This window comes from Cinclus cinclus, chromosome 6, assembly GCF_963662255.1.
Source record: "Cinclus cinclus chromosome 6, bCinCin1.1, whole genome shotgun sequence".
Classification (NCBI taxonomy): domain Eukaryota; kingdom Metazoa; phylum Chordata; class Aves; order Passeriformes; family Cinclidae; genus Cinclus; species Cinclus cinclus.
In genome coordinates this window covers 28,182,509-28,193,761 of record NC_085051.1, presented here as the reverse complement: position 1 = coordinate 28,193,761, position 11,253 = coordinate 28,182,509, and positions in this window count along the sequence as shown.

Sequence of the window (11,253 nt, the reverse complement as noted above, 5' to 3'; positions counted from 1 at the left end):
GTGTAGCAGGCTCACTACAGTATTATTCTTTACTAATTTCCATGGTATCTGAGCACTGCAGAGATTATCTAAATAGACACTTTCTGAAGAAACTCTTCTCCCTGTTAGGATACATTGGGAATTTTATTTACCAGCTTTTGTATTTGGCAGTGATGGTATGGTATATGTGGAGATGAGGGGCTTGAATTCAGGTTTGGTTGCAGCAAGATCATCCCATTCCTGTGAGAGAAAAAAAGAAGCTGTACTTGTAATATTAGTGGTGACACTCCTTTGTCCTGATCTCCTGCAGGGTTTGCCCTGATGCAGATAGGACCACTACCCCTGATAAATGTTGCCGGTGTGAGTGCTGTCTCTACAGCACACTTGCGCTTGGGAGTTGAAGCTTGAATCTAATCTGCTCCCAGAGGAACAGCCCCAGGACTGCCCAAAGCACTGATATGGTACCTTCATAGCAGTGTGTGTGGGAGAACATGTGGGCTGATGAATCTTCAGGCAGATGACATGATATTTTATTTCACTCTATTTCTAGAAACCCCAAACTTTCGTTCCGAAGTGGTGTATGGTGCATTAGTGATGGTGGGAGGTGGCAAATGCATGATTCAGCAGTGCCTGGGTCTTTTCCTTCAGTTAAACAGTGGGAAGAGCCTCTAGCTGAGGGCTGGAATAGGTTATTTGGCTGTGAGGGCGGTCCAAAATGATGCCCCTGGGAGAGGGGCATGTGCTGCTGCACATGCTCTGTCTCATAAACCTGCCCTGCTTCATAAGACATCATATTCCACCTAATTTTAGATGGTTTTGACCTGTTTCTTATGGAACTTGAATGAGATATCATGGACTACCCTCTCTGACACCCTTATGATTAGACTTGTTAGCCAATTTCAGCCAGAAAGGGGCTTCAAAAATAACACTGGTCCTCTAAGTTTCACCAAAAAAGTTGCATGCAGGAGAAAAGAGAAATGGTTCCCAGGATTTCCTCTGAGAGTCAACAGTGCTGCAACACATGCCAGCTTGCATGCTGTCACCAAAGGATGTTTCTGGGGTATGCTGTAAGGCAGAAAAAGCTGAAGGGTTAGGAAGGAAGAGAAAATTGTACTGTGATTCACTTAGAAAGCCAGTTAACCCCAGGGCACAAACCCAGAGAGAGCATGGCTGGTCACTTCTGTTGTTCACTGACTGCTCCATCCTTGGTCTGGACTTGGCCCAGCCCCAGGCAGCTGGATAGTGCTGGCCATGTAGGGTCAGGGACTGAGGTTAGGGACAGCTGAACAAACCCCATGTTTCTGCACGAAGAGATCTTAATGCAAGGAGGAGAAGGCATCGGCCGTGTCCAGGATGTCCCCAGACAGTACGCTAATGTCCATGAGTCATAAGTTGCTCTGCAATCACAAGGCTGAGTCCTGTCCTTTTCCCCCAGTATAATCCTATTAAAGATCACAGGGTTACAGCTCATCGTGCAAAAAGAATTTGACCTGTGCTTCCCCCCAGGCTGCCAAATGAGGGCTAGTCCATGGTGGATGTTGTTGCTATGCTGAGGGGAAGGCAAATGAGGCAGGTGTTTGGGCAAGACATTGTGTTTTTTCAGTTTTTAACTGCTAATAAGCCAGCAGAGGAGAACATTACATTCATTGATTCAGTGTGTCTTGGGACTGGAAACACCCTCATTTGCAGCTGCAGGAGCTGCTTAGCTCTGTTAGCCGGAAAAAAAAACAAACAGGACATCAGCTGGAGAAGTGCAGCTTCTGCATGTTTCCTTTCACATAAAATTACAGTGCTAGGTTTACTTCATGCTCCCTTAGTCTAGCTACATCTTTAGTGCCTTGGACCTCCACCCTGGAAGATATTGAACTGGAGCTGAAACATGAACATTTAGTGGCACAGCAATAAAATTACACAAAATAAAAACACAGGTACAGGCTCCACTCAGAAGCAGCACAGTCTGCAAGCTGAGATCCCAGCAGAGGGAGTTTGTGTCAGAGAGAGCTGCAAATTACAGCACATCAGCCCAGGAACATTAAAGGTCAGATAATACTGAGGGGCATTTTACCCACAAAGGTCCTCAAGTTTCCAGCCTCACAGTCAGATGCCTGCAAGGTTGTCATGCTTCATGGACACTGCCATCTGTGGAGCAGTAAAAGAGAGAAATCTGCCAAATGATTTGCAACCACAATAATCTAGAGATGATAGCAGTGTCATCAGCTCTATCCAAACCAAACATTAACTGTTCCTGTGAGTGTCAATAAAGGGAAAAAAAAATTATACTAGCCTGGGACATTCTGCTTGTTCTTTAAATGCATTGAATTTCACCTGACTTCCCTGTGTGAGGCAGCTTGTGCTATTGCTAATTTACTGCCCGAGAGCCTGGCAGGCAATGTCATAGTGCTTTGGCTAGAGTTGTGCAACAAGCCTCCAAAAGGAGGGTCTTCTGAACAGGGGCTGTGCCCTGGCCCTGCAGCAGCCACTGGTCCCTTCCTGGATACTTGGGAAGGCCACCAGTTCATGGCATTGTCAGGGGATTTTGAACCAGTATGAAGCCCTTTAAAGCAGACTTCAACCTCTTAGAGCAGCACAACTCACGGCCACTGGGAAAACACTGCTGTGCTCATAGGAAGCTGTAGCTGAGTTAGTGCTAGTACATTTGTCTCAGGTGCATTAAAAAGTCATTTAAAATATTTTGCTTTTACCTCTTTCTGTATAGCTCCCATCCCTCTGGAAAAGTGCTAGTGATTAAGCTGGATTGAGAAAATTCCTCTCCAGCCTGGCTAGGCAGGTGGCATCAAACATGGCAGGGAACATGTATGTACATGTGCAAAGGGCTTCTTGAAACTTGGGGATTGCTGTTCGTACTAAGCCCTTGCTCTTGGGTTTTGTCCAATACTCTTTTCAGAATTCTCCAGGAACCAGAAATAACTGGAAACATGATGGTAGACATAACTACATTTTTGCATTTCCTTTGGTGAGACACAATTCACAGACCTGGGGTAGCTGCTGCTTTGAAGTGATGGGATCTCTGATGTTATAGTGGAGGTCTGAGTGCATATATCCAGCTGCAGAGGGTGGTAGAGATGACAAGGACCATGACAGTTTTGCAATTGTCAAGGGCTTCCTGAGTCCGTATCTCCCAGGAAACACTTTATCAGGGAGTGTAAAAGCCCTGCATTCCCAGCTATCACATCTCTTTCAGTGAAGGGCTGTGGAAGTGTGGTAAATTCTGGTGGATTCCCAAGGAGCCAAGAAACTTGTGGGGAAAATCCCTGTGTGGTACTTATACAATGCTGCTTGCCAAGCACCTTTGGAAATCTTCCTTCATGTTTGAAATTCCATGGAAAATAAGGTTTGAGAGTAATTAGCAACTTAGCATTTTTCCACTGAAAAACATTTTCTTACAAAATTTGCTACTGTTTCCTCTTATGTCTGTAGGGCCTTTATTTGGTGGAAAATCCGTCCTGCCCAGCATTATTTTCAAGTGGAGACAAACAGCTCATAGGTGTCTTCCTAACATGACCTAAGCTTGAAACCCTAGGTCACTGTGGGTGCAGAAAATTCCTGTTTAGGACAGATTCTTGCACATGGCAGCATTTGCAGACAAAGCAATTGCAGGCTCTCAAACCAGTCACCAGCACAGAGGTGAGAGTTTTCCTTCTGCTTTTGTACTCAACTTGCTGTCCTATTGTATAACTTGGCTGCAGCTAAACTTGGCTCTGCTATCCAGACTTCTTTTAATAAACTTAAGTCTGTCAGAGTGCTCAGGAAAGTTTGATACGACATCACTGCTGAATCAACAGAAACCAGTCTTGAGTGGATTTGCCTGTAAATGCATTCAAGACCTCAGCTATAATGCCAAAGTTTGGAGTAATCCAAAACACCACAGATCCCTTGTGATTTATAGCCATCTAATTAGTGCTTTAAAGCAGTAATGAGCAGAGAAAGCAAGGGTGGCATCTCACAAGTATTACTTGCTCAAGAGAATAGAAAGAAACTAGAATGAGATCACAGTAATTCTGGAAGCAATTTAAAGCCCTGATATGCCTCTAGATACTATTCTGAAAAGAGATGCCCCATAGCCCCAGATTTATGGGAGTATTTGTATGCATTTACATGGAACGGGCTCCAAAGCAAATGTTCTCCTGTGTAGCCCTTCCTGCAGTACTAAACCTTGGCCAGAACCAAGACAAGTAATTCGTAATTAACTGCATCACTCTTTCTCCCCTTCACTTGCCACCATGTGCCAGCCTCCACTTCTCCTCCAGCTCCAGATGATGTGGGCAACACAAGGCCAGTTGTTGTTTAAATGTTTCTAGGCTGTACACAAGGGGGAAAGTTAATTGTCTTTTGAAAGAGGAAGCTGTATTTTGTGGTTGAAACAGTATTTCCCAACATTGTGGTTACCAGAGTAGTCCCAGAGGGCCTACAGGCCAGAGGAAAAGTGCATGGTGAGTGCAAATGGGTGGGGAAAGCTGTGTCTGATGAATATATGCTTCTGCTGCTCGGATGATAAAAGGATCTTTCTTCTTTCTCTGCCTCTAACACATGTATATGCAGGGTTATCACACAGGCTGCTGCCAAGCAGCTCCCTAGGACAGCACCATAGGTGACTGTCTTCCAAGGTGCCTTCAGATGGGGAAAGTAGGAGAAGATACCGCTGGAGGAAATATCAGTAATGGGGGAAGAAGAAGAAAAAAGCTGGGCTGGGGATGACCAAAAAATAAAGGAAAAAGTGCTGGAAGGTAAAAGAAAATAGAGGGGAGGTTAACATGAAACTGAGCAGCTGAGGAAGGAGATGCCAGTGAACACAAGACATAGACCAAGAAGCCAGTGATGAGGTACTCCAGCTGAGGGTAGAAATGGAATGGCACTATAGGACTGAGGTGGATGCCCAGGAGGTGTTCCCAGCTTACATTTGGTCTCTAGGGTCAGGGTGTGTTGGAGCAGTGCACAGAGAGGGAGCTCTAACATGATCAGCATCACCTGGCCCTATGGCTGCTGTCTGGGAAGCTCCCTGAACAAACTGTAAAAGCAGCAGAGGCAGATCAGCAGCCGGATGTCCATCCTGCTGTGTCCTGCACTGACACAGCTGCCACATGTACCAGGTCTTCTGGCAGCTCTGACAACAACAGGAATCTTCTTTAGCTCAGGTTCTGGCCAGGTGCCTTGGTCGTGTTGCCTCTCCCAGCACCAGTAATTGGCTCCAGACTCAGGGCACCTGAACACTGCACAACTTCTTGCTCCAGTGAAGCAACAAAGAGTTAACTCCCCCTCAGTTCTCATCCAGAAGAGAGAAGATGGAAATGTTTCATACTGTGCTATTTTTAAATCATTCAAGCAACATATTACTAACAGAAGAACAGCATAACTGACATTTCCCAGAATCAGCTGATGAAAGTGCACAGCACAGCTCCTCTTGGGCAGTCCAGGAAAGGTAGAACAACTTAAAATAGCTTCCAAATAGAAGAAAAATGCATGAAGCCATTATAGAGCTCTGTGGGCAGCACCCTGAAGTCCACTTTAGCTATTAGCCATTATACTTAAGGCTATAGAGAGAAATTAAGCAATGAGACCACTGGAAGGTTTGTTTCCCCATTAAATCCTGAAATAGCTTCAACTGATTGCTAGAGAAAGGCATGACAGGGCCAAAGACCAGAGACACCTACCCAGATGTTACATAAACCTCTGTAAAAAGGGTCTTGTTTAAAGGAGGGGTTCCCAGCCCTTTGGACTGTGGGAAGAACACTTGAGAGTGACCTGTGACATAAACATCTCTCCACTGTGGCCTGATCTGAGACCCACAACTTCATTTGGCTTCAGATGATTTGCCAAATGACTTACACTTTCCTTATGGAAGCTGTCTTAGAAACAGGGACAGGTAGGACAATTCATAATAACTACATATGCAAGGATCTGAAATGTCCCATGTGATCAAATAATTACTGCTACACTGAAACAGCAAAACCATGTTTTTCCGAAGGCTTTTAACTTCTTAGGGCAGTTAAAGATAAAATTTGCAGTGATTAGTCCAGACTAATTTTCATGTATAATAAATTCAGATATGAAAGAACTCGAGATCTTGTGTGGTCTGCAGAAGGAAGGAGGTCAGGCAAAGAGATAAATCTGGCCTCTTCTGAGTTTATAATGTCAGAAGGAACACAGTTCCTTGTCAAAACACAGCAGTGAGCAATAGTGGCAGCAGTGAAAAGCAGGTGTCCTAAAGAGCCTGTGAGGAAATTCTCTTCCTGTTGGAATGGAAAATAAAATGTTGACCCAGGTAATAAATGTGACTTTCCCACTTCCCCTTTGTTTTCATTATAGGTTACAAAAAAATGCCAAACCTTTTTTCATTTGTTTTAAGGAAGCAAAAATGAAATGTAGTTTTTGTGCTGCAGCTATCTGTGCTCTCATCCTGAGGATTGAACAGACTCTAAGGTGAGCTTCTCCTTCCAGCTGAAGAGCACAATCCTTTGACAGTGCAGGATTCCCCAAAATGCTTTTGGTGCTACCTTCAAACCTGGCAGCCCGAGCAGTGCTGTGCTTAGGATGTCCCGAGCCCAAGCTGGGCTTGCATCATCTCCGTGCTGTGCTGCTGCTCAGGTGGATGTTGGAGATAGCATCTCCTAGCCTTTGAAGAGTTTGCAGAGGAGAGCAAACTCACAAGCCTGGGAGCAGTACAAGCATATCTAATGTGTGACTAGTTGTGCCTTCCTCACTTATAAGCCATCATTTGTAAATATTTATGGAGGTAACTAGCAGGAGGCAGGCAAAATGCACAGAGATAGGGATTTGTTTTTCTGTCATAAAGAAGATGTATTAGCAGCTACAGTGGTAGCATAGACATGCCCTTGGACAAAATACAGGCACTAGGAGCTGCCTGGGGACCTGGTATGGGTTATTCTCTGAACAGTTACTGTGCACAAAGTCATGGTTATATTTTGATTCAATCTTTTCTCTGCAGGAAACCTTTTAGATACAAGGAGCTTATCTTACTGCAGGGCAAGTGCTGCAAGTTAGAGACAGTTGTTAAAAGATCACTAACATGCTTTGTTCTCCAGTGGAAAGGTTGCATTCATCTCATGAAAGAGATACAGAAGCTCAGTGGTGACATTTTCAGGCTGGCTGTGACGGTATTGCATGTGGAGAAAAAAATGTACTCCTGCAAGAGGGATTAAGATTTGATCCTCTTCTTTCAGGAGGCTTCTCTGTGCAAACTGCAAGTTTTTTCATGGTGAGATTCTCTAAAGTGTCAGGCAAATTTGTATGAAAGCACTGGGTCTGTTTTCCTGTGGTCTCCTTTCCTTCTACACCAACTCTGCCAATGCAGACCACCAGTGGCTCCCTGGTATGGTCCTACACCTTTCGTTAGGCGGTGAGGTCATGTTGTTTGCAGTTCCCCTAAAGCATGGGTTTCAGAGCTATCCTATCCAGGGAACAGACCGGCAGGGCTCTGGCCTGAACAAATTCTTAGTCCTTTTCTGTCTAACATCTCCTACTAAAGGAGGTCTAAACTGCTTTGTGAACACTTAACCAGTGAGAAGAGTGATGGGGTGGAAGGACGCTTGTCTCCTGGCTGTATAGATGCAGAAGCTGTCTCAAAGAGGGGTTAAGATATTCATCTGAGGCTGCAAAACAAGTGGGCAGTAGAGCTAGAAGTTGGCTTTCACACCTCTCTGACCCAGTCACTAGAGTAATCTTCCTTTCTGGTGAAAAACCTCTAGGAAGGACAGCTCAGAAGGAGTGAAAAAGGGAGGGAGGGAGTGTGTATGAAACTCTGTGTGCAGGGTAAAAATGAGCATATCCATTGTTATTCTATGTTTTGTGTGTACAAAGGGGGAAGAGGTGCTGCAATTCGCGTAGAGGGTTGTCTCCACAACTGGAAATATTTAATTAAGTGAATTGCCTTCCTAGTAGTACTTTAAAAGGCATTAGACCTAGCCTGAGCCCCATTTTGATATGCTCAGTGGACTGTGAGGAATTTACTGTCAGATTAAGAGAGACAAAAAAGGTAGAAATCAAATTGGTGGCAAAATGCAGTTTCTGGCTCCTTGTCAAAGCACCCACATGCCTCATTACCTTGGTTTAAAGCCAACAGACTAGCTTAACAGGACTGTTTATTATTCCTTCCCCTTCCATCTACACCAAAAAAAGGGTTCCAGCTACAAATCCTCCCTTTGCTAAGTTGCACTTTGCTTTTATTTTTTTTTTTGTTTGATATATACCATTTCTTAGAGAGCCTCATGGAAGTGTGGCGTTTGCATACAGCTGATAAATGCCACCTGCTGAGGACGCCTCTTGGGCCATTTCAAACAATATCCTGTCTCCATACCAGCTGTTTTTGCTGGGAACATTATTGTACCCTGCTGCCAGTCTTGGAGCCAAATGATCCTGGGGAGGAGGGGAGAGAGTGTTAATGAGATAATAAAAGTATACACTCGCTGTTTTCTACCGGAGCATCAACATGGCTTTTTTTTTAAATTTAAAGCCTGTTTAGCCATTGGAACGTGGCTCTGTCAAAAAGAAATGTTGATTCCTCTTTTTATTGCAGCCCTCACAGCACTGCACCACATGAATTGTCAGCCTTTTCTTTCCCTTTTTACCAGAAAGCATCTGTCCTGTTTTCCTTCATGTCCCATGTAGCACAGACACCCAAGTGTGGTGCTCAATTCCTTTGTACCAACTAACCTGCCATAATGACGCCCCCAGGAGATGGGTATAAATGTGGGACATAAATGCCTCTGCTACAGCAGTGTCCCTTATTGCTGAGGGGATGGGACCAGATGAGAGTCTCTAGAGGAAAATATAGCTTCAGGAAGAATTTGCTGTAACCTGCTCTAAAATTGTCTACCCATATTAGGTACAATAAATATTCAACAGGGAAAACAAAATCCTGAAGCACAAGTGCCACAGCTGGTGCTGAAGCTGTTCAACCATAGCCCTGCTCCCATCTCTTTCTGCACTGCAAGGGCAGTTCCACACATGGGAAGGGGTCAGAAAATGGGTACAGACACACAAGTGGCCTTTTTTCCTGCTCATCACTCACTGACTGAGAGCTGGACTTGCACCTCCAAACTGTCCACAGAGACATTAGCCTTTGACCTCTGGATTTATATCCAGCTAAGTGGTTTCTCCTATAAGGCTATGTCAAGTCCCCATGGCCAAAGCTTCTCCCTTCTCTTTCTGCTGGCTCTGCTGAAGAACATGTTACTTAGCCTGTATCTACACCCTACTACACAGTGTTTCACAGTGATTCAACTCCTGGTGTGCTGAGACCACTGTCTGCTGTACAGTCAGTACAGTCTCAGCAGTTTGTTGCAGCCTCATTCATATCTGTATCTTTCCCTTCTTCCTTTCTTATCCCCAGTGTGTCAGCTGTTTGCAGCAGGAACTTTCCATGTAGGTGTCAGCCACCTCCATCATCAATGGCTCCTTAATCACAAAATACTAAAAGTTAGGAAAACCAGGGATCATCTTCTTGGGGCAGCAGTATTTAAAAAGTCAGGGGGTGAACAAGCACATGATTTTGTCAGTTATCCTAAATTTTAACAAAGCTTTAGTCTGACCAATCATGCTGTTCCTACAGTCTTTTCTATCCTGAATGATTCTCTGTCATACAAATGCAAGCAGAGCTCCCAGAGAACCAGCTTGTGAATTTAGCTAATTAGTCAGCTTGCTTGGGGGGAACACAGATTAACACCTGGCTTCATCTCTGCTGACGAGCCGTCTTCAAAAACCTGTTTAGGAGGCAGGGGAGCCCTTCAGCTGAAAGAACATTTTAATAAGGTCTCTGCATGCTCACCCAGAGCAGAGGGGTGAGGATTTTGCTCAGCACCTGTACTGCCAGTAATGTTCAAGCAGGGATATGCAGAGTGGGATGGGGTGGCGGGTTCCAGCATCCTGGTCCATTGTTTCTTGGCGGAGAAAGCAGCACACAGAGGTTGCTTTTCCATCTTCACCTACTTCCCTTTGGTTTTAATAGGGATTTGTTGCAGCTGTAAGCACTACTCCAGTTCTTCTGAAGCATTGTGAAAGAATGTGATGATGTAGCTTTATTATTTTTAGCCTATGTTCCAAAGTGAATTATGCTTACACAACCACGTCTCTGCAGCCCTACCCTCCCTGCCCCTCACACGCAAGCACTCGTAGCTTTGACATTCATATGCTAATTTTAAACAAATTTGAGAGGGAGCAGAGGTCTCAGAGCTGTGAAGGATAACTCCCAGAGCTGGCATGTGGGCAGGAGAGAGGCACACACACACACTCACACTCACACACACATACACACTCACACACACTCACTCACACACACACTCACACACACACACAGAGACACACAGACACACACAGACACACACACACATACACACTCACACACTCACACACACACACACTCAGACACACACACACACATACACACACACACTCACACATACTCACACACACACACACACTCAGACACACACACACTCACACACACACACAGACACACACACATACACACTCACACACTCACACACACACACACTCAGACACACACACACACATACACACACACACTCACACACTCACACACACACTCAGACACACACACATACACACACACACTCACACACACTCACACACACACACACACTCAGACACACACATACTCACACACACACTCACACACACACACACACACACACAGACACACACACATACACACTCACACACTCACACACTCACACACTCAGACACACACACTCAGACACACACACATACACACTCACACAGTCACACACACACTCAGACACACACACATACACACACACACTCAGACACACACACTCACACTCACACACTCACACATACACACACACTCACACACACACACAGACACACACACATACACACACACACTCACACACACTCACTCTCACACACACACACACAGAGACACACACACACACTCACTCTCACACACTCTCACACACACTCACACACTCACACACACACACAGACACACACACACTCACTCTCACACACTCACACACACAGACACACACACACTCACTCTCACACACTCTCACACACACTCACACACTCACACACACACACAGACACACACACACTCACTCTCACACACTCTCACACACACTCACACACTCACACACACACACAGACACACACACACTCACTCTCACACACTCTCACACACACTCACACACTCACACACACACAGACACACACACACACACACTCACTCTCACACACTCTCACACACTCTCACAC